Raw genomic sequence first — 24379 nt, 5'->3', positions numbered from 1 at the left:
GCTCAAAGGAATACATGCACCACAAAGCTAGATAGCCAAAGAAGAGCACCTGTTTAAGAGAAGATCAACAAATCTTAAACTTGTCTTAATAGAGAGGAAGAAACTTTCACGCACCTTGTGTTATAGACAATGAAATAATGAGAGTTATTTCAACATGACTAAAACACCACCTCTCCATCTCAAAGATATCTACGTCCAAATCATGATTATACGCATGGGAGTTGGATGGAGTGGATATCTATCACAATTTGGAGATGATGATGATAACTCACATTTTTGTGGCACGGCTAAGAGGCAAGTACAAAAATAGCCTATAGAGTACCACCTCATCCATATACAAGCCTTGTGTACACTTAAAATGTACTAATTAGTACGCGACAAATATAAGAGCCATCATATTGTGCTACACAAAACTAAACTAAGACAAATGTGTACTAAAGGGAAACATGGTTTATCCTTGGGCTTACAATTTTTGTGGTTGCTATACCAAGGGATACATTGTGTACTAGCATGAAGACCAAGGAGGTCCATGTGTACCATGACTACACAATTGGGTACCCAAGGGAAGCGACCTGGACCTCCTACACTTGCGCTTTCAGGAAATAATAAATGTCTACTACCACATAGGTAAGAAGATGCAAAAAAAAAGCCCAAACAAAACAACCTCTAGCTACTAACAAGGACTAATGAGACTCGTACCAAACCATAGTATGAGGTCATTAAAGAGTGCACATTGAATGGATTGGCAAGGAAAAGCACCCATTGAGAGAAGATCAACCACACTCATCTTGGGAACACTCCAAGTGCACCTGCTAGGTTTTGCTATGACATAAGAAGAGTAATTTAAATTTGACGTCGTCTACATCGAAGATTAGATCGCTATTTCCAAGATTAACTTGTACATCAAAGATCGCTACTTCAAGATCAACATCATATTATTCATGAAAGTTAGATCCATTGCATATTTATCACAACTTGGAGATAGCGACGACAACTCAAAATTTTGTGGCATGGCTAAGAGGCAAGTACAATAGCCTCTAATGTACCACTTCATCCATATAGTCCATCCTCTCACTCACTCTCTCTCTCTCTCTCTCTCCTCATTCATATATGCTAAACATGAGCAAAAACAAATGATCATACATGTCCATGATGTTGAACAAGTAAAGCTAGATAGACTTCATCGACAAAAGCTTTCAATTCTTTAAAAAGAGAGGTTGTGATACATTCTTCTTCTTTTTTTTTTAATAACTTGTACAAGAACACCCAAAACTGGTCCCTCTACTACACATCCAGGAAGGACCCTGTAATATAAACACACATGACTCGACCACATACATAGCCAGAGAGAGAGAGAGAGTCTTTGAACGATTTCTCTCAGCCCGAGATCTGGACACTTCTGACGGCAGACTTGGGCTCCGACGGGGGCACTTTGGGGACGGTGACGGTGAGCACGCCGTTCTCCATGGCCGCCTTCACCTCCTCCACCTTGGCGTTGTCGGGGAGGCGGAACCGTCGAAGGAAGCTGCCCTGCGCCCGCTCTACGCGGTGCCACCTGTCCGAGGAAGCCGTCTCCTCCTTCTTGCGCTCGCCGCTGCAGCACGCGCCCGTCTTCCACCTGCACCTTCACGTCCTCCTTGGCCAGACCTGCAGAGCAGGGCACACGACTTTGCTCATGAGCAGTCAATTCCGATAAAAGAGACGGAGGAGGAAGGGGGAAAGGGGGGGCGATATTCTTACCAGGCAGGTTGGCCTTGAAGATGTGGGAATCCGAGGTCTCCTTCCAGTCCACCTGCGTATTAGCCACCGCAGCCACGTCCCGGGCGAAGCTGGGGTGCTTGACATTGATTCTATAGTTGGACTACACCTATCTAGTCCAATCGAGTTATAGCATACTTATCCTGCGAGCTCACCTATTTAGCATGTTATCATTATAGACCGCTTGTATATAGTACTCTAGTACTTATGTTGGTTTTCACTTATCTTTTATAGAACTCTTTTGAAAACAAGAAGAAGAAGAAGAAGATTTCAGCCTTCCATCCATTGTTGTGTGAGCATGTGTGTGCTTGCAAGAGCTCAAGCTCTCTCTCCTCCTCCAATCTTTTCATCCCTCAGTGCATGTCTTATTAGAGGCTAGGGCACTTGGCACCTTTCAAAGTTTCCCGCCTTTTCCATGGCTTTATTTTCTCTTGCTTTGATCTTAGCCTCATCTTCTCTAGACTAGAGTGGTTCTCTCTAAGTGGACGTGTGGAGCTATAATAGGGATGGCATGGTTAGCATCTTTGTGGGAGCTATCCTCTTGGATTACGCATAGACACATCTCAATCCAGCTAACCCTTAGCAGAGCAAGATCATCTTAGCCGCATCTTCTCTAGAGTAGAGTGGTTCTCTCTATGTGGACAAGTGGAGCTAAAAGAGGGATGACATGGTTAGGATCTTTGTGGGAGCTGTCCTCTTGGATTAGGCAGCAGAGACACATCTCAATCCAGCTGACCCTTCGTAGTAGTAAGATCACCAAGAACTATCCCAGATTAACTCCTACAAGTCCCATGTATTACCTAGAAGATTTAGGACATCTTAGCATCCTTCTCGTTCTTCACAAAGGACAATCCAAGTTGCTCTCAAGCAAGCCCATCAAGAGATTGGTCTCTTTCTCCAGTCAGCTTCCTGAGAGTGAAAAGGGGCCTTTCAAGAGTTTTACATCTTTATGCCAACACAATGCCTAGATCGAGAGACTACTCTTGAAGGCACTGAAGAGAGGTGAGGTTGCGTCTAATGTAGAGGCCACTTGCATTGCTCTCTTGAGGCATTAGAGCGGTAAAGGGTGGAGTACAAATACCATGTAAGAGTTTCCTTTTTCTCATGCCACCGTGGAAATAAGTCAATATTAGGTAATTTGGAAAAAATCTCATATTTTGGGAATCAATTACTCCTTATAGTTTTGGACATATCTTAAACATACCAAATCCAAATTTTTCGGAGATCATAGATTTAGATTCTACTCTTCAATATCTTTCCAATGATATGTCACTTGAGGGGGTTTTGACAAACTTTTGGACAAGTTCACCATGATCCCATTTTGCAAATGGGAATGGGATTTTTCCCAAATTATCTAATATGGTGTTAAATGTCTAGTAGGGTCATATCCTGTGAGTCTCATTTCATGTACATCCTCCCTCTTTTTTACATTTACGATGCATGCTAACCAAAGCCCTCAAGGATTGTGTTGGCATACGTGGGGCCAAACTTATATCAAACCTCAAGTACATCTCAAGGGGTTGTTTATTCCATGTACCTCGCCAAGCCCAAGATGACACACCACTGTACGTTTTTAAATAATATTTATGGTTGTAATATTATATACTCATTTGAGACCATAATCTTGACAAGAAAAAATTGAGAATAAAAGTGACCTTCTCATCAAGTTGGGGCAAGAGAAACTTTTGAAAATTAAAAGGTTACAACCCTTAAAAATTTGCCTACCTTCAACTCAAATTTCAAAATGTAATTTTCAAAAATCTGATTCAAGTTGGATTTACACTAAACCCGAGTTTTTTTTTGGAGCACTTGGGAGGCACCCTTGCAAAAATTAGAGGTAGGACGTAGAGGCTTCTAGAACCCTCGGAAAGGAATGTTCGGGAAGCAGGTAGTAGCTCCAAGAAGGCCCTACTACTACGTTTATAATAAACCTCCACAGAGCGACTCTCCTCATCTCATCGCATCTCAATTCGCCAGCAGCAGCAGCTACACACACACTCTCTCTCTCTCTCTCTCTCTCTCTCTCTCTCTGCTGCCTTCCTCTGCCCTCACAGCAGTTACCAGTACAGTAGTACAGTACAGTACAGTAGAAGGAAGAAATGGAGATCCCATCATCTCAACTACTAAATGCGCTAGTAGCATAAAGGTGAAATGGTCTACTAGGCACAACATGAGTGACAACTCGTGTTGAGCTATTCTTCTTTTTGAATAAAAGATTCATGGAATTTACAAAATCAATTATAACGATATTTACTCTTTTAGTATAAACACTAATCCATTTATCTAAATGAATCATTTTCATAATTCTCATAAATTGAAATTTTTGTAAAATTTGTGCATCACCTTCTTTATTTTTCTTACTATTGAATAATGCTCAAAACTCCACTTTTAGCATAAAATTTATTTATGCATGTACATGTATCAAGATAAATATAATAAAAACCCTCTTTTCTCTATTTAAATAATTATGCATAAATACTATAAAAGTATTTTCCATAAATATAACAAAAATCATTCTTTAAGCATAAAAATGTCTATGCCTAGAATATGATGGGAATTCCTCTTTTTGCTTTATTAAATTTATGCATAAAAATAAGATTTATCTTTTTCTGGAAAATTTTGCCATAGCTTCGCTGCAACTTCTAAGAATGTTTGATTTCCTAACTTTAAATGAATATTCATAATTGAAATATAATAAGAACTTCTCTTTTAAACTAAAATTTATTTACGTATACATAACATAATTATAGGTATAATTATAATTAAATCTCTTGGTTATTCTTAAATATCCATTCCTTATTTCCAAAAATGTTAGCATAACCCTTTTTCAACTTAAAATAAAATAATATGATTTTTCTTAATCATAAATAAGCTTAAAGAAAATAATCATCATTTTTAACTAGATTAAGATCATAAAAATACCTAATCTTTTTCTCTAACTTGTCAAGCCTAGAGTTTTGTTTAAGATAATAATTTTATCGTTAATAACCATCCTTTTAATAAGGATCTAACCATAAAGATGATTAATCTTTCCAAAAAGAGAGATTTAAATATAAAAATACTAATTAAGCATAAAGATTAGTATTAAACCATTTAAACATTATGAATCATTAGAAAGCTTGATTTCAAGAAAAAACCATTTAATTGAAAGCTTCCCAAGCATAAGAGGGGTTCGGAAGGAGGTAACCATTGAGAAGATAGAAAAACCATTGAATTAAGGCTTACCTTTGATTTTGGATAATTTTTGGACCAGCTTGGCTCACTTTTTGATCTAGTTTGCAGGAGGAGAGATGAGAGATATAAATATCTCATTTTTTGAATTGAAAATGCAAGGCAATGATGAAAAAAGGCGCCTCCTTCATGAGCCCTTTCCCTTATACTGAGGTGTCAAAAATTAATTTTTTTACTAGAAAACTTAATTTTTAACTAATAAACCCAATACTTCGTTAACTCTTTATCTTATGTGAGCATTCACTCATTTTTGGGATATTTTATTTTATTCTTGGTATTTTTTTCATCCCAACACTTGGATTAATCCAATTGGCCCTTTAGAACCTAATTTGGACCTTAATAAAAAATTTCTGAAATTGTGGACCCTTAGGCTAAGGTCTTCAATACACATATTCAGTTAATTTCTAATGCACATTGGAAAATTCTTTTTGAACTTCTGTTTCAAGGGAATTCATCTTAGATTTTAGGAAAAAATTTGTATCCAAAAATATCTCAAATTTGTATTACCTCTCTCTATACCATTTTCTCTCTCTAGGCCAAAACAAGGGAAAACAATGTTTTCTTGTATAATTTTGAATTGGGGGATGATTACAGAAACTAAAGGGGAGGTTCTTACACCTTTATATCTCCAAAGCTGGAGGGAGGAACCTTATAGGAAGCATCCAAGAAGCTAGCCAACATTCATTCATGATCAATTCTCCACCATAACAAACCTAAGGATTCACTAAATTCTAATAAAGTACATTGAAAAAGAAGTTAGCAAATTGACCCACACTAGACCTCTCAAGAAATAATTAATAGCTACCACATAGGTAAGAAAATGCCAAGGAATCCCAAACAACCACCTTCAGCCAACAATGCCTAATTAGACTAGTACTAAATGATACTATCAGCTCAAAAGAATACATGCACCACAAAGCTTAGATTGCCAAAGGAAAGCACCTGTTAAGAGAAGATCAACAAATCTTAAACTTCTGTTAATAGAGAGGTAGAAACTTTGACGCACCTTGTGTCATAGACAATGAAATAATGAGAGTTATTTCAACAAAGGACTAAAACACCACCTCTTCATCAATGATATCTACTTCCAAATCATGAATATACGCATGGGAGTTAGATCCAATGGATATCTATCACAATTTGGAGATGATGATGATAACTCAAATTTTTGTGGCACGGCTAAGAGGCAAGTACAAAAATAGCCTATAGAGTACCACCTCATCCATATATAAGCCTTGTGTACACTTAAAATGTACTAATTAGTATGCGAAAAATATAAGAGCCATCATATTGTGCTACACAAAACTAAACAACTAAACTAAGACAAATGTGTATTGTGCTACAAAAAAACTAAACTAAGACAAATGTGTAGTGAAGGGAAACATGTTCACTCGCAGGTGGTTTATCCTTGGGCTTACATTTTTTGTGGTTGCTATACCAAGATATACATTGTGCAAATAAAAAGAGAGGGAGGAGTCACAAAACAAGAAGAACCATGTGTATACTACCATGAAGACCAAGGAGATCCATGTGTACCATGACTACACAATTGGGTACCCAAGGGAAGCGACCTTGACCTCCTACACTAGCGCTTTCAGGAAATAATAAATATCTACTACCACATAGGTAAGAAGCTGCAAAAAAAGCCCAAACAAAACAACCTCTAGCGACACAAGAACTAATGAGACTCGTACCAAACCATAGTATGAGGTCATTAAGGAGTGTACATTGAATGGATTGGCAAGGAAAAGCACCCACTGAGAGAAGATCAACCACACTCACCTTGGGAACAATCCAAGTGCACCTTCTAGGTTTTGCTATGACATAAGAAGAGTTATTCGAATTTGATGTCATCTACATCAAACATAGATTTCTACTTCCAAGATCATCCTCTACATCAAAGATCGCTACTTCAAGATCAGCATCATATTATTCATGGAAGTTAGATCCATTGCATATTTATCATAACTTGGAGATAGCGACGACAACTCCTCAAAATTTTGTGGCATGGCTAAGAGGCAAGTACAATAGCCTCTAATGTACCACTTCATCCATATAGTCCATCCTCTCACTAACTCATATAGTGGAGGTGGCATGTTGATATCCCCCTCTTCATTTAAGGTGTTGCCTTCTATCGCCTCTTACTTCAAGACGGCATAAATTTAGCCCTCTTTTTGTGAGATTCAAGAGAGTGGCATTGGTTGAACCCTGAAACTCCATCTCCCGGCCATGTTGTACCCCTTATTACTTATTCTATTAAACTAGGTAGATAGATCCTTATACAGACAAATTTGTTGTAGCACACTCAAGAACCCTAACAGTTGAAGTTAGATAGATACTTATGCAAATGAATTTATTGTAGCACACTTAAGCACCTTAGCAACTGAAGTTAGTTTTTAGTAATACAATAAATTTCGGACCTATCCAAATAGTAATGAGTATCCTATGGCACAATCACAAATTGAGAAGCCCTAAAATAAAAGTGCCCAATAAAATGTCATTTTTCATTTAGATATTCAAAATATAAAGTCATTCTTGATATAACATCTCTCAATCGCATCATTAAATTAGATATTTTATACAAGCAGATTGTTTAAAAATAAACTCGCTTTATCTTGGACCTTTTCTTGATATCATTATGAAACTAGCTCTTGGGATTGGTGTCAATCTCAAAAGAAAAGCCTTTTATTTCCACCAATACACCATGAGGATTGCTTGTGGGTCTCTTCCAACTCCTTATATCTTGAGATTTTACTTGACCTCAAGGGAGAAGGTTCATTATATCATGAGGAACATTGTGTGTCTAGCCTACCAACCATGAGCATCTAGGTAGCCAAATTTGTTTAAAAATAGAGTGATGGGTACATTCTAAGGAGAGGGGGAGCATGACCTTAGAACAAAATGTTTGCTAAGGTTATAAAGATATCAAGTGCTATGGTGATATTATGAAGCGATGTAAATGAATAGAAGCCATTGACTAGAAGCTAGATTCCCTAGAACTAGGCACCTACTGCCATTGGGACTCGAAAATCCATAAAGTCTTCAATTAGCATTAAATGGGACTCAAATGAAGGGGGTGGATGCTATATGATTTAGGGTTATATTAGGCGAGTTGTTAAGCTAGTCCATGGGCTAATGATGATGTACTTGATCCCATTTAAAGGCTACGCATCTGATGGAAATGTGTGTTTCGGATATAAAAATCAAGATGGAATCTCCGCTGAAGATCAGCAAGATCAACCAACTCCCAACCTAGATTTCAAATTGGTATCAGGTCAAACCATAGTCCCTTTGCCATATATGCACTCTAAGGTTGCTAAATTAGCAAAATCATTGAGTATTGATTTGAGTATCTCACTTATCCTATTTTTCCCTCTTTCACCCATTCTTACAAATCAGCTCAAACCAAGTGGTTTGAATACTTCTACATGAAGTTTTAGCTTTCCACAAGCCCATAACAGTAAGAAAACCATTATCAACAACTCACATCAAGCAATCAAAGAAAATTTAATCAACTTGGGAGTGGTTTTTTTCTAGCATGAAATGGAAATGAGCTCAAATCTGGTATAATTCTTGTTTCTTGGTGCCATTAAGACTATGCAAAGTTTGCTCCAACATTGATGCAACTCTCCAAACAAGTCTTAATAATGGACACCTCATGAAAAATAAGTGATTAATTCTTAATTACAATGTTAATAACAACCATTTATGGTTTAAATCTCTAATAGGGGAGGCACTTTCCCTTTTTTAAATCAGTAACCCTAACATCATTTGGTACTCAAATGATTAATCCAAATCAAGGTACTTAGGAAATTAATTAAGTTAAGCCATGGATTAATTATGATTTAGTTGAGTCTATTTGAAGGAAATTAATTAAGCTAAGCCATCGGCTAATTATGATTTAGTTGAGTCTATTTGAAGGAAAATAATTAAGCTAAGCCATGAGCTAATTATGATGTACTTGAGTCTATTTGAAGGCCTCCCATCAAATGGAAATGTGTGTCTTGGATCAAATCTCTTGTCTAAGTTATTGTGTTAATCACTCTCTTAATCTAGATTGTGCCAAAATGTTGAATCTAATCCATTGTTATCTGCCTTAATCAACTCCAAACTTAGATTTTAAGTAACTTCAAGATTTCTTCTTATAAATTGGTACATGTGATAGGCTTACCAATGACGAACCTCCTCTCTACTCTTTGTTGCTATGACAAAACCCTTGAACTTAGAACATCAAGAGTGGTGGTATTTTCTTTTTTTGTTCTAGAATCATTAGAAATCTTGATTTCAAGAAAAAACCATTTAGTTGAAAGCTTCCCAAGCATTAGAGGGGTTGGGAAGGAGATAACCATTGAGAACATAGAAAAACCATTGGATTAAGGCTTACCTTTGATTTTGGCTTGATTCTTTAAAGAAAGAAGTGAAGCCCACAAAGAAAGCTTTGGCCACCAATTTGGGGAGGGTAATCTCCAAGAGAGGATGGAGAATTGTGAAGCTCCAAAGCTTCCAAAAGTAGAGGCAAAATAGAAGGATAATAGAATTACACTAAAATGAAGATAATACTGGCATGTAATTACTCAAAGATGAAAATACAAAGGAATTAGGGTCTATTTATAGGTTAGGGAGGCCACTAACCAAGTCCAACTGGGATCTAGGGGCTTCGAGCTTCAGTTTGATCTATTTTGGATAATTTTTGGACCAGTTTAGCTCACTTTTTGATCTAGTTTGCAGGAGGAGAGAGGAGAGATATAAATATTTTATTTTTTGAATTAAAAATATAAGGCAATGATGAAAAAAAGGTGCCTCCTTCATGAGGTTTGATTTTTTTTCTAATAAATCTTAATTTTTAACTAATAAGCCCAGTACTTGGTCAACTCTTCATCTTATGTGAGCATTTACTAATTTTTGGGGTATTTTATTTTATTCTTTGTATTTTTGTCATCCCAACACTCGGATGAATCCTATTGGCCCTTTAGAACCTTATTTGGACCTTAATAAAAAAAAATTAAAAATGTGGACCCTTAGGCTAGGGTCTCCAATACACATATTCAGTTAATTTCTAATGCACATTGGAAAATTCTTTTTGAACTTTAGTTTCAGAGGAATTCATCTTAGATTTTCGGAGAAACTTTTTATCCAAAATATCTCAAATTTGTATTCTCTCTCTAGGCCAAAACAAGGGGGATGATTACAGAAACTGAAGGGGAGGTTCTTACACCTTTATATCTCCAAAGTTGGAGGGAGGAACCTTACAGGAAGCATCCAAGAACCTTACAGGAACCTTATGCAAAGTTTGCTCCAACATTGATGCAAGTCTCCAAACAAGTCTTAATAATGGACACCTCATGAAAAATAAGTGATTAATTCTTAATTACAATGTTAATAACAACCATTTATGGTTTAAATCTCTAATAGGGGAGGCACTTTCCCTCTATCAAATCAGTAACCCTAACATCATTTGGTACTCAAATGATTAATCCAAATCAAGGTATTTAGAAAATTAATTAAGTTAAGCCATGGATTAATTATGATTTAGTTGAGTCTATTTGAAGGAAATTAATTAAGCTAAGCCATCGACTAATTATGATTTAGTTGAGTCTATTTGAAGGAAATTAATTAAGCTACGCCATGAGCTAATTATGATGTACTTGAGTCTATTTGAAGGCCTCCCATCAAATGGAAATGTGTGTCTTGGATCAAATCTCTTGTCTAAGTTATTGTGTTAATCACTCTCTTAATCTAGATTGTGCCAAAATGTTGAATCTAATCCATTGTTATCTGCCTTAATCAACTCCAAACTTAGATTTTAAGTAACTTCAAGATTTCTTCTTATAAATTGGTACATGTGATAGGCTTACCAATGACGAACCTCCTCTCTACTCTTTGTTGCTATGATAAAACCCTTGAACTTAGAACATCAAGAGTGGTGGTATTTTCTTTTTTTGTTCTAGAATCAGTAGAAAGCTTGATTTCAAGAAAAAACCATTTAGTTGAAAGCTTCCTAAGCATTGGAGGGGTTGGGAAGGAGATAACCATTGAGAAGATAGAAAAACCATTGGATTAAGGCTTACCTTTGACTTTGGCTTGATTCTTTAAAGAAAGAAGTGAAGCCCACAAAGAAAGCTTTGGCCACCAATTTGGGGAGGGTAATCTCCAAGAGAGGATGGAGAATTGTGAAGCTCCAAAGCTTCCAAAAGTAGAGGCAAAATAGAAGGATAATAGAATTACACTAAAATGAAGGTAATACTGGCATGTAATTACTCAAAGATGAAAATACAAAGGAATCAGGGTCTATTTATAGGTTAGGGAGGCCACTAACCAAGTCCAACTGGGATCTAGGGGCTTCGAGCTTCAGTTTGATCTATTTTGGATAATTTTTGGACCAGTTTAGCTCACTTTTTGATCCAGTTTGCAGGAGGAGAGAGGAGAGATATAAATATTTTATTTTTTGAATTAAAAAGATAAGGCAATGATGAAAAAAGGTACCTCCTTCATGAGGTTTGAATTTTTTTCTAATAAATCTTAATTTTTAACTAATAAGCCCAGTACTTGGTCAACTCTTCATCTTATGTGAGCATTTACTAATTTTTGGGGTATTTTATTTTATTCTTTGTATTTTTGTCATCCCAACACTCGGATTAATCCTATTGGCCCTTTAGAACCTTATTTGGACCTTAATCAAAAAAAATTTAAAAATGTGGATCCTTAGGCTAAGGTCTCCAATACACATATTCAGTTAATTTCTAATGCACATTGGAAAATTCTTTTTGAACTTTAGTTTCATAGGAATTCATCTTAGATTTTTGGAGAAACTTTTTATCCCAAAATATCTCAAATTTGTATTCTCTCTCTATAACATTTTCTCTCTCTAGGCCAAAACAAGGGGGATGATTACAAAAACTGAAGGGGAGGTTCTTACACCTTTATATCTCCAAAGCTGGAGGGAGGAACCTTACAGGAAGCATCCAAGAAGCTTGCCAACATTCATTCATGATCAATTCTCCACCATAACAAACCTAAAATAAAAAATTTTATTTTTCTATAATAGGATTACAATGGTGTGGACTAGTAATCCAATTAATATCATAGCTTGTGGGCTATCCTAACACATAGTTTGGAAATACATCCTTCAATTATCTATACCCCTCCTTTAATTTCCATTATCACTTGAACAAAGGCGGAAAGTGAAGGCTGGAGATTGGCCTCTATCTTTAGTCAACATTTATGCCAATAATACTAGAAAACACATAACAATTCACTTGTTTGTGAAAGGAGTATTTTTACAAGGTTTTAATTCCTTTTTTTCCCATTTCCAAGCTCTTAAAGTTTTTATCAGCTTGTAATTGATAAAGATATATTGTGTTGTCACTCCAACTATTGGCATCCCACATTTAGAAGCTCAAAGGGAAAGCTTGCGTGAAAGGAGGAAACTAGATCCACATTTCAACATGACCATCTTTGTCGAGAGAGAACCATCTTTCTAAATGAATTCAAATCCTAATTTATGCCATTTTGCTTGATTTATCTTATAGTATTTGTATAAAAATAAGAAGATATGCAACTTTGACTTGCATGAGATAGAAACTTTAATCAAACTCACTTTTTCTTTGTAGGTTGATGAAATGCTATAGGGGATGGCTTTTTTTTCTTTTGCTTCACTTTTTATACAATAAACAACTAGATTTTCCTCCCCATGCTAGATACCCACCACATCACCATTCTAAAATTATTCTTTTATTATTCTATTGATAGAGTAGCCCTTATCTTCTTCTATTTTGTCATGGATAGAGTAGCCCTCGCCTTTGTGAGGAGTCTTATGACAAGATGGTCAACTATAGCTTTTGCACAACCAGTGAAGGGGTTTCTTTTGGTGCATACAATTGGTTTATATACAAGCTTCCTTTAAAGGGCAGTCGAATGGGGTTTATATAAAATGGAGTGTTAAACCTTGGGATGTTCATCACACCTCTTTATATCCCTTATTAAATATATGAATCATTATTATAATCCTTGATCACAACGATACAATGCTCGAGCATCACAAATGACTGATGAGAATGTACTAGGTGCAAATTAGTTAAGTTTCTTTGCATTCACTAAATTCTAATAAAGTACATTAAAAAAGAAGTTAGCAAATTGACCTACACTAGAGCTCTCAAGAAATAATTAGTTTTTTTTGGAGCACTGGTGTAAATGGTGACTTGCATGACAAACAATGTAATAGCTACCACACAGGTAAGAAAATGCCAAGAAATCCCAAACAACCACCTTTAGCCAACAATTCCTAATGAGACTAGTACTAAATGATACTATCAGCTCAAAGGAATACATGCACCACAATGCTTAGATTGCCAAAGAAAAGCACCTGTTAAGAGAAGATCAACAAATCTTAAACTTGTGTTAATAGAGAGGAAGAAACTTTGACGCACCTTGTGTTATAGACAATGAAATAATGAGAGCTATTTCAACAAATGACTAAAACACCACCTCTCCATCTCAAAGATATCTACTTCCAAATCATGATTATACGCATGGGAGTTGGATCGAGTGGATATCTATCACAATTTGGAGATAATGATGATAACTCACATTTTTGTGGCACAGCTAAGAGGCAAGTACAAAAATAGCCTATAGAGTACCACCTCATCCATATACAAGCCTTGTGTACACTTAAAATTTACTAAATAGTACGCAACAAATATAAGAGCCATCATATTGTGTTACACAGAACTAAACTAAGACAAATGTGTACTAAAGGGAAACATGTTGACTCGCAGGTGGTTTATCCTTGGGCTTACAATTTTTGTGGTTGCTATACCAAGAGATACATTGTGTACTACCATGAAGACCAAGGAGATCCATGTGTACCATGACTAGACAATTGGGTACCCAAGGGAAGCGACCTTGACCTCCTACACTTGCGCTTTCCATTTATCCAAATGAACACTAATTATACCCATATTTACTCTTTTAGTATAAACACTTATCCATTTATCTAAATGAATCATTTTCATAATTCTCATAAATTGAATGATTCTTTAAAATTGTGCATAACCTTCTTTATTTTTCTTACTATTGAATAATGCTCAAAACTTCTCTTTTAGCAAATCAATTATACCCATATTTACTCTTTTAGTATAAACACTAATCCATTTATCTAAATGAATCATTTCCATAATTCTCATAAATTGAATGATTCTATAAAATTTGTGCATAACCTTCTTTATTTTTCTTACTATTGAATAATGCTCAAAACTCCACTTTTAGCATAAAATTTATTTATGAATGTACATATATAAAGATAAATATAACAAAAATTTCTCTTTTCTCTATTTAAACAATTATGCATAAATACTATAAAAGTATTTTCCATAAATATAACAAAAATCAATCTTTTAGCATCAAAATGTAGATGCTTAGAATATGATGGGAATTTCTCTTTTTGCTTTATTAAATTTATGCATAAAAATTAGATCTATCTTTTTCTGGAAAAGTTTACCATCGCTTCGGTGCAACTTCTAAGAATGTTTAATTTCCTACCTTTAAATGAATATTCCTAATTGAAATATAATAAGAACTCCTCTTTTAAACTAAAATTTATTTATGTATACATAACATAATTATAATCATAATTACAATTAAATCTCTTGATTAATCTAAAATATCCATTCCTCATTTCCAAAAATGTCAGCATAACCCTCTTTCAACTTAAAATAAATTAATATGATTTTTCTTAATCATAAACAAGCTTAAAGAAATCAATCATCATTTCATAAAAATACCTAATCTTTTTCTCTAACTTGTCAAGCCTAGAGTTTTGTTTAAGATAATGGGTTTATCATTAAGAACCATCCTTCTAACAAGGATCTAACCATAAAGATGATTAATCTTTCCAAAAAGAGAGATTTAAATATAAAAATACTAATTAAGCATAAAGATTAGTATTAAACCATTTAAACATTATGAATCATTAGAAAGCTCGATTTCAAGAAAAAACCATTTAATTGAAAGCTTCCCAAGCATTAGAGGGGTTGGGAAGGAGGTAACCATTGAGAAGATAGAAAAACCACTGGAATAAGGCTTACCTTTGATTTTGGCTTGATTCTTTAAAGAAAGAAATGAAGCCCACATATAAAGCTTTGGCCACCAAGTTGCGGAGGGTAATCTCCAAGAGAGGATGGAGAATTGTGAAGCTCCAAAGCTTCCAAAAGAAGAGGCAAAATAAAGGGATAATAGAATTACACTAAAATGAAGATAATACTGGCATGTAATTCCTCAAAGATGAAAATACAAAGGAATGAGGGTCTATTTTTAGGTGAGGGAGGCTATTAACCAAGTACAACTGGGATCTAGAGGCATCCAGCTTCAATTTGATCCATTTTGGATAATTTTTGGACCAGTTTGGCTCACTTTTTGATCTGGTTTGCAGGAGGAGAGAGGAGAGATATAAATATCTCATTTTTTGAATTAAAAATTCAAGGTAATGATAAAAAAAATCACCTCCCTCATGAGCCCTTTCCTTCCTTACGGAGGTGTCAAAAATTAATTTTTTTACTAATAAACCTTCATTTTTAACTAGTAAACCCAGTACTTGGTAAACTCTTTATCTTATGTGAGCATTTACTCATTTTTGGAGTATTTTATTTTATTCTTTGTATTTTTGTCATCCTAACACCTGGATTAATCCTATTGGCCCTTTAGAACCTTATTTGGACCTTAATTAAAAATTTCTGACAATGTGGACCCTTCGGCTAAGGTCTCCAATACACATAATCGGTTAATTTCTAATGCACATTGGAAAATTCTTTTTGAACTTCTGTTTCAAGGGAATTCATCTTAGATTTCAGAAGAAACTTTATATCCAAAAATATCTCAATTTTTTATTATCTCTCTCTATAATATTTTCTCTCTCTAGGCCAAAATAAGGGAAAACAATGTTTTCTTGTATTCTGAATTGGGGGATGATTACAGAAAACTGAAGGGGAGGTTCTTACACCTTTATATCTCCAAAGCTGGAGGAAGGAACCTTACAGGAAGCATCCAAGACTCTAGCCAATATTCATTCATGATCAATTCTCCACTATAACAAACCTAAAATAAAAAAATTCATTTTCCTATAATGGGATCACAATGGTGTGGACTAGTAATCCAATTAATATCATAGCTTACAGGCTATCCTAACACATAGTTTGGAAATACATCCTTCAAGTATCTATACCCCTCCTTCAATTTCCATTATCACTTGAACAAAGGCGGAAAGTGAAGGCTGGAGATTAGCCTCTATCTTTTGTCAACTTTTATGCCAATACTGGAAAACACATAACAATTCACTTGTTTGTGAAAGGAGTGTTTTTACAAGGTTCTGATTTCTTTTTTTCCCATTTCCAAGCTCTTAAAGTTTCTAGAATCAGCTCGTAATTGATAAAGATGAGTTGTGTTGTCACTCCAACTGTTGGCATTCCACATTTAGAAGCTCAAAGGGAAAGCTAGCATGAAAGGAGGAAACTAGATCCACACGTCAACATGACCATCTTTGTCGAGAGAACCATCTTTCTAATGAATTCAAATCCTAATTTATGCCATTTTGCTTGATTTATCTTATAGTATTTGTATAAAAATAAGAAGATATGCAACTTTGACTTGCATGAGATAGAAACTTTAGTCAAACTCACTTTTTCTTTGTATACAATTGGTTTATATACAAGCTTCCTTTAGAAGGGCAGTCGAATGGGGTTTAGGTAAAATGGAGTGTTGAACCTTTTGGTGCATACAATTGGTTTATATACAAGCTTCCTTTAGAAGGGCAGTCGAATGGGGTTTAGGTAAAATGGAGTGTTGAAGCTTGGGATGTTCGTCATACCTCTTCATGTCCCTTATTAAATATACAAATCATTATTATAATCCTTGATCACAACGATACAATGTTCGAGCATCACAAATGACTGATGAGAATGTCCTAGGTGCAAATTAGTTAAGTTTCTTTGCATTCATTAAATTCTAATAAAGTACATTGAAAAAGAAGTTAGCAAATTGACCTACACTACTAGACCTCTCAAGAAATAATTAATAGCTACCACATAGGTAAGAAAATGCCAAGGAATCCCAAACAACCACCTTTAGCCAACAATGCCTAATGAGACTAGTACTAAATGATACTATCAGCTCAAAGGAATACATGCACCACAAAGCTAGATAGCCAAAGAAGAGCACCTGTTTAAGAGAAGATCAACAAATCTTAAACTTGTCTTAATAGAGAGGAAGAAACTTTCACGCACCTTTTGTTATAGACAATGAAATAATGAGAGTTATTTCAACATGACTAAAACACCACCTCTCCATCTCAAAGATATCTACGTCCAAATCATGATTATACGCATGGGAGTTGGATGGAGTGGATATCTATCACAATTTGGAGATGATGATGATAACTCACATTTTTGTGGCACGGCTAAGAGGCAAGTACAAAAATAGCCTATAGAGTACCACCTCATCCATATACAAGCCTTGTGTACACTTAAAATGTACTAATTAGTACGCGACAAATATAAGAGCCATCATATTGTGCTACACAAAACTAAACTAAGACAAATGTGTACTAAAGGGAAACATGGTTTATCCTTGGGCTTACAATTTTTGTGGTTGCTATACCAAGGGATACATTGTGTACTAGCATGAAGACCAAGGAGATCCATGTGTACCATGACTACACAATTGGGTACCCAAGGGAAGCGACCTTGACCTCCTACACTTGCGCTTTCAGGAAATAATAAATGTCTACTACCACATAGGTAAGAAGATGCAAAAAAAAGCCCAAACAAAACAACCTCTAGCTACTAACAAGGACTAATGAGACTCGTACCAAACCATAGTATGAGGTCATTAAAGAGTGCACATTGAATGGATTGGCAAGGAAAAGCACCCATTGAGAGAAGATCAACCACACTCATCTTGGGAACACTCCAAGTGCACCTGCTAGGTTTTGCTATGACATAAGAAGAGTAATTTAAATTTGACGTCGTCTACATCGAAGATTAGATCGCTACTTCCAAGATTAACTTGTACATCAAAGATCGCTACTTCAAGATCAACATCATATTATTCATGAAAGTTAGATCCATTGCATATTTATCACAACTTGGAGATAGCGACGACAACTCAAAATTCTGTGGCATGGCTAAGAGGCAAGTACAATAGCCTCTAATGTACCACTTCATCCATATAGTCCATCCTCTCACTCACTCTCTCTCTCTCTCTCTCTCCTCATTCATATATGCTAAACATGAGCAAAAACAAATGATCATACATGTCCATGATGTTGAACAATTCTTTAAAAACTCACTCTCCTCACTCTCTCTCTCTCTCTCTCCTCATTCATATATGCTAAACATGAGCAAAAACAAATGATCATACATGTCCATGATGTTGAACAATTCTTTAAAAAGAGAGGTTGTGATACATTCTTCTTTTTTTTTTTTTAATAACTTGTACAAGAACACCCAAAACTGGTCCCTCTACTACACATCCAGGAAGGACCCTGTAATATAAACACACATGACTCGACCACATACATAGCCAGAGAGAGAGAGAGAGTCTTTGAACGATTTCTCTCAGCCCGAGATCTGGACACTTCTGACGGCAGACTTGGGCTCCGGCGGGGGCACTTTGGGGACGGTGACGGTGAGCACGCCGTTCTCCATGGCCGCCTTCACCTCCTCCATCTTGGCGTTGTCGGGGAGGCGGAACCGTCGAAGGAAGCTGCCCTGCGCGGAACCGTCGAAGGAAGCTGCCCTGCGCCCGCTCTACGCGGTGCCACCTGTCCGAGGAAGCCGTCTCCTCCTTCTTGCGCTCGCCGCTGATCTGCAGCACGCGCCCGTCTTCCACCTGCACCTTCACGTCCTCCTTGGCCAGACCTGCAGAGCAGGGCACACGGCTTTGCTCATGAGCAGTCAATTCCGATAAAAGAGACGGAGGAGGAAGGGGGAAAGGGGGGGCGATATTCTTACCAGGCAGGTTGGCCTTGAAGATGTGGGAATCCGAGGTCTCCTTCCAGTCCACCTGCGTATTAGCCACCGCAGCCACGTCCCGGGCGAAGCTGGGGTGCTCCGGGAAGCTGGCGCGCAGAGAGGAAGAGAAAGACGGGAAGGCGAGCGAATCGAAGAGCAGGGAGTCGAAGGGATCTTCGCCTGATCTGCTGCGGCCGACCAAAGAGAGGGCCATTTCTTCCTTCTACTGTACTGTACTGTACTGCTGTACTGGTAACTGCTGTGAGGGCAGAGGAAGGCGGCAGAGAGAGAGATAGAGAGAGAGAGAGAGTGTGTGTGTGTGTATGTAGCTGCTGCTGGCGAATTGAGATGCGATGAGATGAGGAGAGTCGCTCTGTGGAGGTTTATTATAAACGTAGTAGTAGGGCCTTCTTGGAGCTACTACCTGCTTCCCGAACATTCCTTTCCGAGGGTTCTAGAAGCCTCTACGTCCTACCTCTAATTTTCGCAAGGGTGCCTCCCAAGTGCTCCAAAAAAAAACTCGGGTTTAGTGTAAATCCAACTTGAATCAGATTTTTGAAAATTACATTTTGAAATTAGAGTTGAAGGTAGGCAAATTTTTAAGGGTTGTAACCTTTTAATTTTCAAAAGTTTCTCTTGCCCCAACTTGATGAGAAGGTCACTTTTATTCTCAATTTTTTCTTGTCAAGATTATGGTCTCAAATGAGTATATAATATTACAACCATAAATATTATTTAAAAACGTACAGTGGTGTGTCATCTTGGGCTTGGTGAGGTACATGGAATAAACAACCCCTTGAGATGTACTTGAGGTTTGATATAAGTTTGGCCCCACGTATGCCAACACAATCCTCGAGGGCTTTGGTTAGCATGCATCGTAAATGTAAAAAAGAGGGAGGATGTACATGAAATGAGACTCACAGGATAGCATGCATCGTAAATGTAAAAAAGAGGGAGGATGTACATGAAATGAGACTCACAGGATATGACCCTACTAGACATTTCCACGTGGCATGAGAAAAAGGAAACTCTTACATGGTATTTGTACTCCACCCTTTACCGCTCTAATGCCTCAAGAGAGCAATGCAAGTGGCCTCCACATTAGACGCAACCTCACCTCTCTTCAGTGCCTTCAAGAGTAGTCTCTCGATCTAGGCATTGTGTTGGCATAAAGATGTAAAACTCTTGAAAGGCCCCTTTTCACTCTCAGGAAGCTGACTGGAGAAAGAGACCAATCTCTTGATGGGCTTGCTTGAGAGCAACTTGGATTGTCCTTTGTGAAGAACGAGAAGGATGCTAAGATGTCCTAAATCTTCTAGGTAATACATGGGACTTGTAGGAGTTAATCTGGGATAGTTCTTGGTGATCTTACTACTACGAAGGGTCAGCTGGATTGAGATGTGTCTCTGCTGCCTAATCCAAGAGGACAGCTCCCACAAAGATCCTAACCATGTCATCCCTCTTTTAGCTCCACTTGTCCACATAGAGAGAACCCCTCTAGTCTAGAGAAGATGCGGCTAAGATGATCTTGCTCTGCTAAGGGTTAGCTGGATTGAGATGTGTCTATGCGTAATCCAAGAGGATAGCTCCCACAAAGATGCTAACCATGCCATCCCTATTATAGCTCCACACGTCCACTTAGAGAGAACCACTCTAGTCTAGAGAAGATGAGGCTAAGATCAAAGCAAGAGAAAATAAAGCCATGGAAAGGGCAGGAAACTTTGGAAGGTGCCAAGTGCCCTAGCCTCTAATAAGACATGCACTGAGGGATGAAAAGATTGGAGGAGGAGAGAGAGCTTGAGCTCTTGCAAGCACACACATGCTCACACAACAATGGATGGAAGGCTGAAATCTTCTTCTTCTTCTTCTTGTTTTCAAAAGAGTTCTATAAAAGATAAGTGAAAACCAACATAAGTACTAGAGTACTATATACAAGTGGTCTATAATGATAACATGCTAAATAGGTGAGCTCGCAGGATAAGTATGCTATAACTCGATTGGACTAGGTAGGTGTAGTCCAACTATAGAATCAATGTCAAAGATCCCATCATCTCAACTACCAAATGCGCTAGTAGCATAAAGGTGAAATGGTCTACTAGGCACAACATGAGTGACAACTCAAGTTGAGCTATTCTTCTTTTTAAATAAAAGATTCATGGAATTTACAAAATCAATTATACCCATATTTACTCTTTTAGTATAAACACTAATCCATTTATCTAAATGAATCATTTCCATAATTCTCATAAATTGATTGATTTTATAAAATTTGTGCATAACCTTCTTTATTTTTCTTACTATTGAATAATGCTCAAAACTCCACTTTTAGCATAAAATTTATTTATGAATGTACATATATAAAGATAAATATAACAAAAATTCCTCTTTTCTCTATTTAAACAATTATGCATAAATACTATAAAAGTCTTTTCCATAAATATAACAAAAATCATTCTTTTAGCATCAAAATATAGATGCTTAGAATATGATGGGAATTCCTCTTTTTGCTTTATTAAATTTATGCATAAAAATTAGATCTATCTTTTTTTGGAAAATTTTACAATCGCTTCGCTGCAACTTCTAAGAATGTTTAATTTCCTAACTTTAAATGAATATTCCTAATTGAAATATAATAAGAACTCCTCTTTTAAACTAAAATTTATTTATGTATACATAACATAATTATAATCATAATTACAATTAAATCTCTTGATTATTCTAATATATCCATTTCTCATTTCCAAAAATGTTAGCATAACCCTCTTTCAACTTAAAATAAATTAATATGATTTTTCTTAATCATAAACAAGCTTAAAGAAATCAATCATCATTTCATAAAAATACCTAATCTTTTTCTCTAACTTGTCAAGCCTAGAGTTTTGTTTAAGATAATGGGTTTATCGTTAAGAACCATCCTTCTAACAAGGATCTAACCATAAAGATGATTAATCTTTCCAAAAAGAGAGATTTAAATATAAAAATACTAATTAAGCATAAAGATTAGTATTAAACCATTTAAACATTATGAATCATTAGAAAGCTTGATTTCATGAAAAAACCATTTAATTGAAAGCTTCCCAAGCATAAGAGGGGTTCCGAAGGAGGTAACGATTGAGAAGATAGAAAAACCATTGAATTAAGGCTTACCTTTGATTTTGGATAATTTTTGGACCAGCTTGGCTCACTTTTTGATCTAGTTTGCAGGAGGAGAGATGAGAGATATAAATATCTCATTTTTTGAATTGAAAATGCAAGGCAATCATGAAAAAAGGTGCCTCCTTCATGAGCTCTTTCCTTCCTTACCGAGGTGTCAAAAATTAAATTTTTAATTAGAAAACTTAATTTTTAACTAATAAACCCAGTACTTCGTTAACTCTTTATCTTATGTGAGCATTCACTCATTTTTGGGCTATCTTATTTTATTCTTGGTATTTTTGTCATCCCAACACTTGGATTAATCCAATTGGCCCTTTAGAACCTTATTTGGACCGTAATCAAAAATTTGTGAAATTGTGGACCCTTAGGCTAAGGTCTTCAATACACATATTCAGTTAATTTCTAATGCACATTGGAAAATTCTTTTTGAACTTCTGTTTCAAGGGAATTCATCTTAGATTTTAGGAGAAATTTTGTATCCAAAAATATCTCAAATTTGTATTATCTCTCTCTATACCATTTTCTCTCTCTAGGCTAAAACAAGGGAAAACAATGTTTTCTTGTATTCTGAATTGGGGGATGATTACAGAAACTAAAGGGGAGGTTCTTACACCTTTATATCTCCAAAGCTGGAGGGAGGAACCTTATAGGAAGCATCCAAGAAGCTAGCCAACATTCATTCATGATCAATTCTCCACCATAACAAACCTAAGGATTCACTAAATTCTAATAAAGTACATTGAAAAAGAAGTTAGCAAATTGACCTACACTAGACCTCTCAAGAAATAATTAATAGCTACCACATAGGTAAGAAAATGCCAAGGAATCCCAAACAATCACCTTTAGCCAACAATGCCTAATGAGACTAGTACTAAATGATACTATCAGCTCAAAAGAATACATGCACCACAAAGCTTAGATTGCCAAAGGAAAGCACCTGTTAAGAAAAATCAACAAATCTTAAACTTGTGTTAATAGAGAGGTAGAAACTTTGACGCACCTTGTGTCATGGACAATGAAATAATGAGAGTTATTTCAACAAAGGACTAAAACACCACCTCTCCACCATCAACGATATCTACTTCCAAATCATGATTATACGCATGGGAGTTAGATCCAATGGATATCTATCACAATTTGGAGATGATGATGATAACTCAAATTTTTGTGGCACGGCTAAGAGGCAAGTACAAAAATAGCCTATAGAGTACCACCTCATCCATATATAAGCCTTGTGTACACTTAAAATGTACTAATTAGTACGCGAAAAATATAAGAGCCATCATATTGTGCTACACAAAACTAAACAACTAAACTAAGACAAATGTGTATTGTGCTACAAAAAAACTAAACTAAGACAAATGTGTACTAAAGGGAAACATGTTGACTCGCAGGTGGTTTATCCTTGGGCTTACATTTTTTGTGGTTGCTATACCAAGAGATACATTGTGCAAATAAAAAGAGAGGGAGGAGTCACAAAACAAGGAGAATCATGTGTATACTACCATGAAGACCAAGGAGATCTATGTGTACCATGACTACACAATTGGGTACCCAAGGGAAGCGACCTTGACCTCCTACACTAGCGCTTTCAGGAAATAATAAATATCTACTACCACATAGGTAAGAAGATGCAAAAAAAGCCCAAACAAAACAACCTCTAGCGAACAAGGACTAATGAGACTCGTACCAAACCATAGTATGAGGTCATTAAGGAGTGTACATTGAATGGATTGGCAAGGAAAAGCACCCACTACGAGAAGATCAACCACACTCACCTTGGGAACAATCCAAGTGCACCTTCTAGGTTTTGCTATGACATAAGAAGAGTTATTCAAATTTGATGTCACATTAGGGAAAAACGGAGCTCATTTTGGGGCCCTGTAAGAAATTCACTATTTTTCGATTTATTTCTCTCCTAAAAGATCTCAAAAATAATAAAATATGGAAACGTGGCTCAGAACTGTCAGTGAGGACCACTGAACTGTCAGTTCAGAAAAGAATAAGATAATCTTTTGTCTAACTAACACGATTTTACATTAAATATCTCCTTAATTTTTTTTGTTTCTCGAAGATTTCGCATCTCTTTTGAGGACGTGTGCAGGCCTCTCATAAAGAATCCATCACTGAACTTAATGATTGTATGGATACCACCACACTTCCACAATTCATGTTACAAAAAGACTATGAGATTGACAAGCCAACTTTGCAACCTCAGAAGCACAGAAATGGCC

General features: G+C 36.2%; 2 pseudogenes; both read right to left on the bottom strand.

Moving 5' to 3' along the window:
- Positions 1-1260: 1260 nt before the first annotated feature.
- On the bottom strand, positions 1261-2175 carry LOC147613940 (18.1 kDa class I heat shock protein-like; annotated as a pseudogene).
- Positions 2176-18468: 16293 nt separating this feature from the next.
- On the bottom strand, positions 18469-19465 carry LOC147613939 (18.1 kDa class I heat shock protein-like; annotated as a pseudogene).
- Positions 19466-24379: the final 4914 nt, after the last annotated feature.

Source organism: Cibotium barometz, chromosome 43, assembly GCF_041138505.1.
Source record: "Cibotium barometz isolate CiBa-2024 chromosome 43, ASM4113850v1, whole genome shotgun sequence".
NCBI classification, from domain to species: domain Eukaryota; kingdom Viridiplantae; phylum Streptophyta; class Polypodiopsida; order Cyatheales; family Cibotiaceae; genus Cibotium; species Cibotium barometz.
This window is presented reverse-complemented; position numbering and strand designations above follow the sequence as displayed.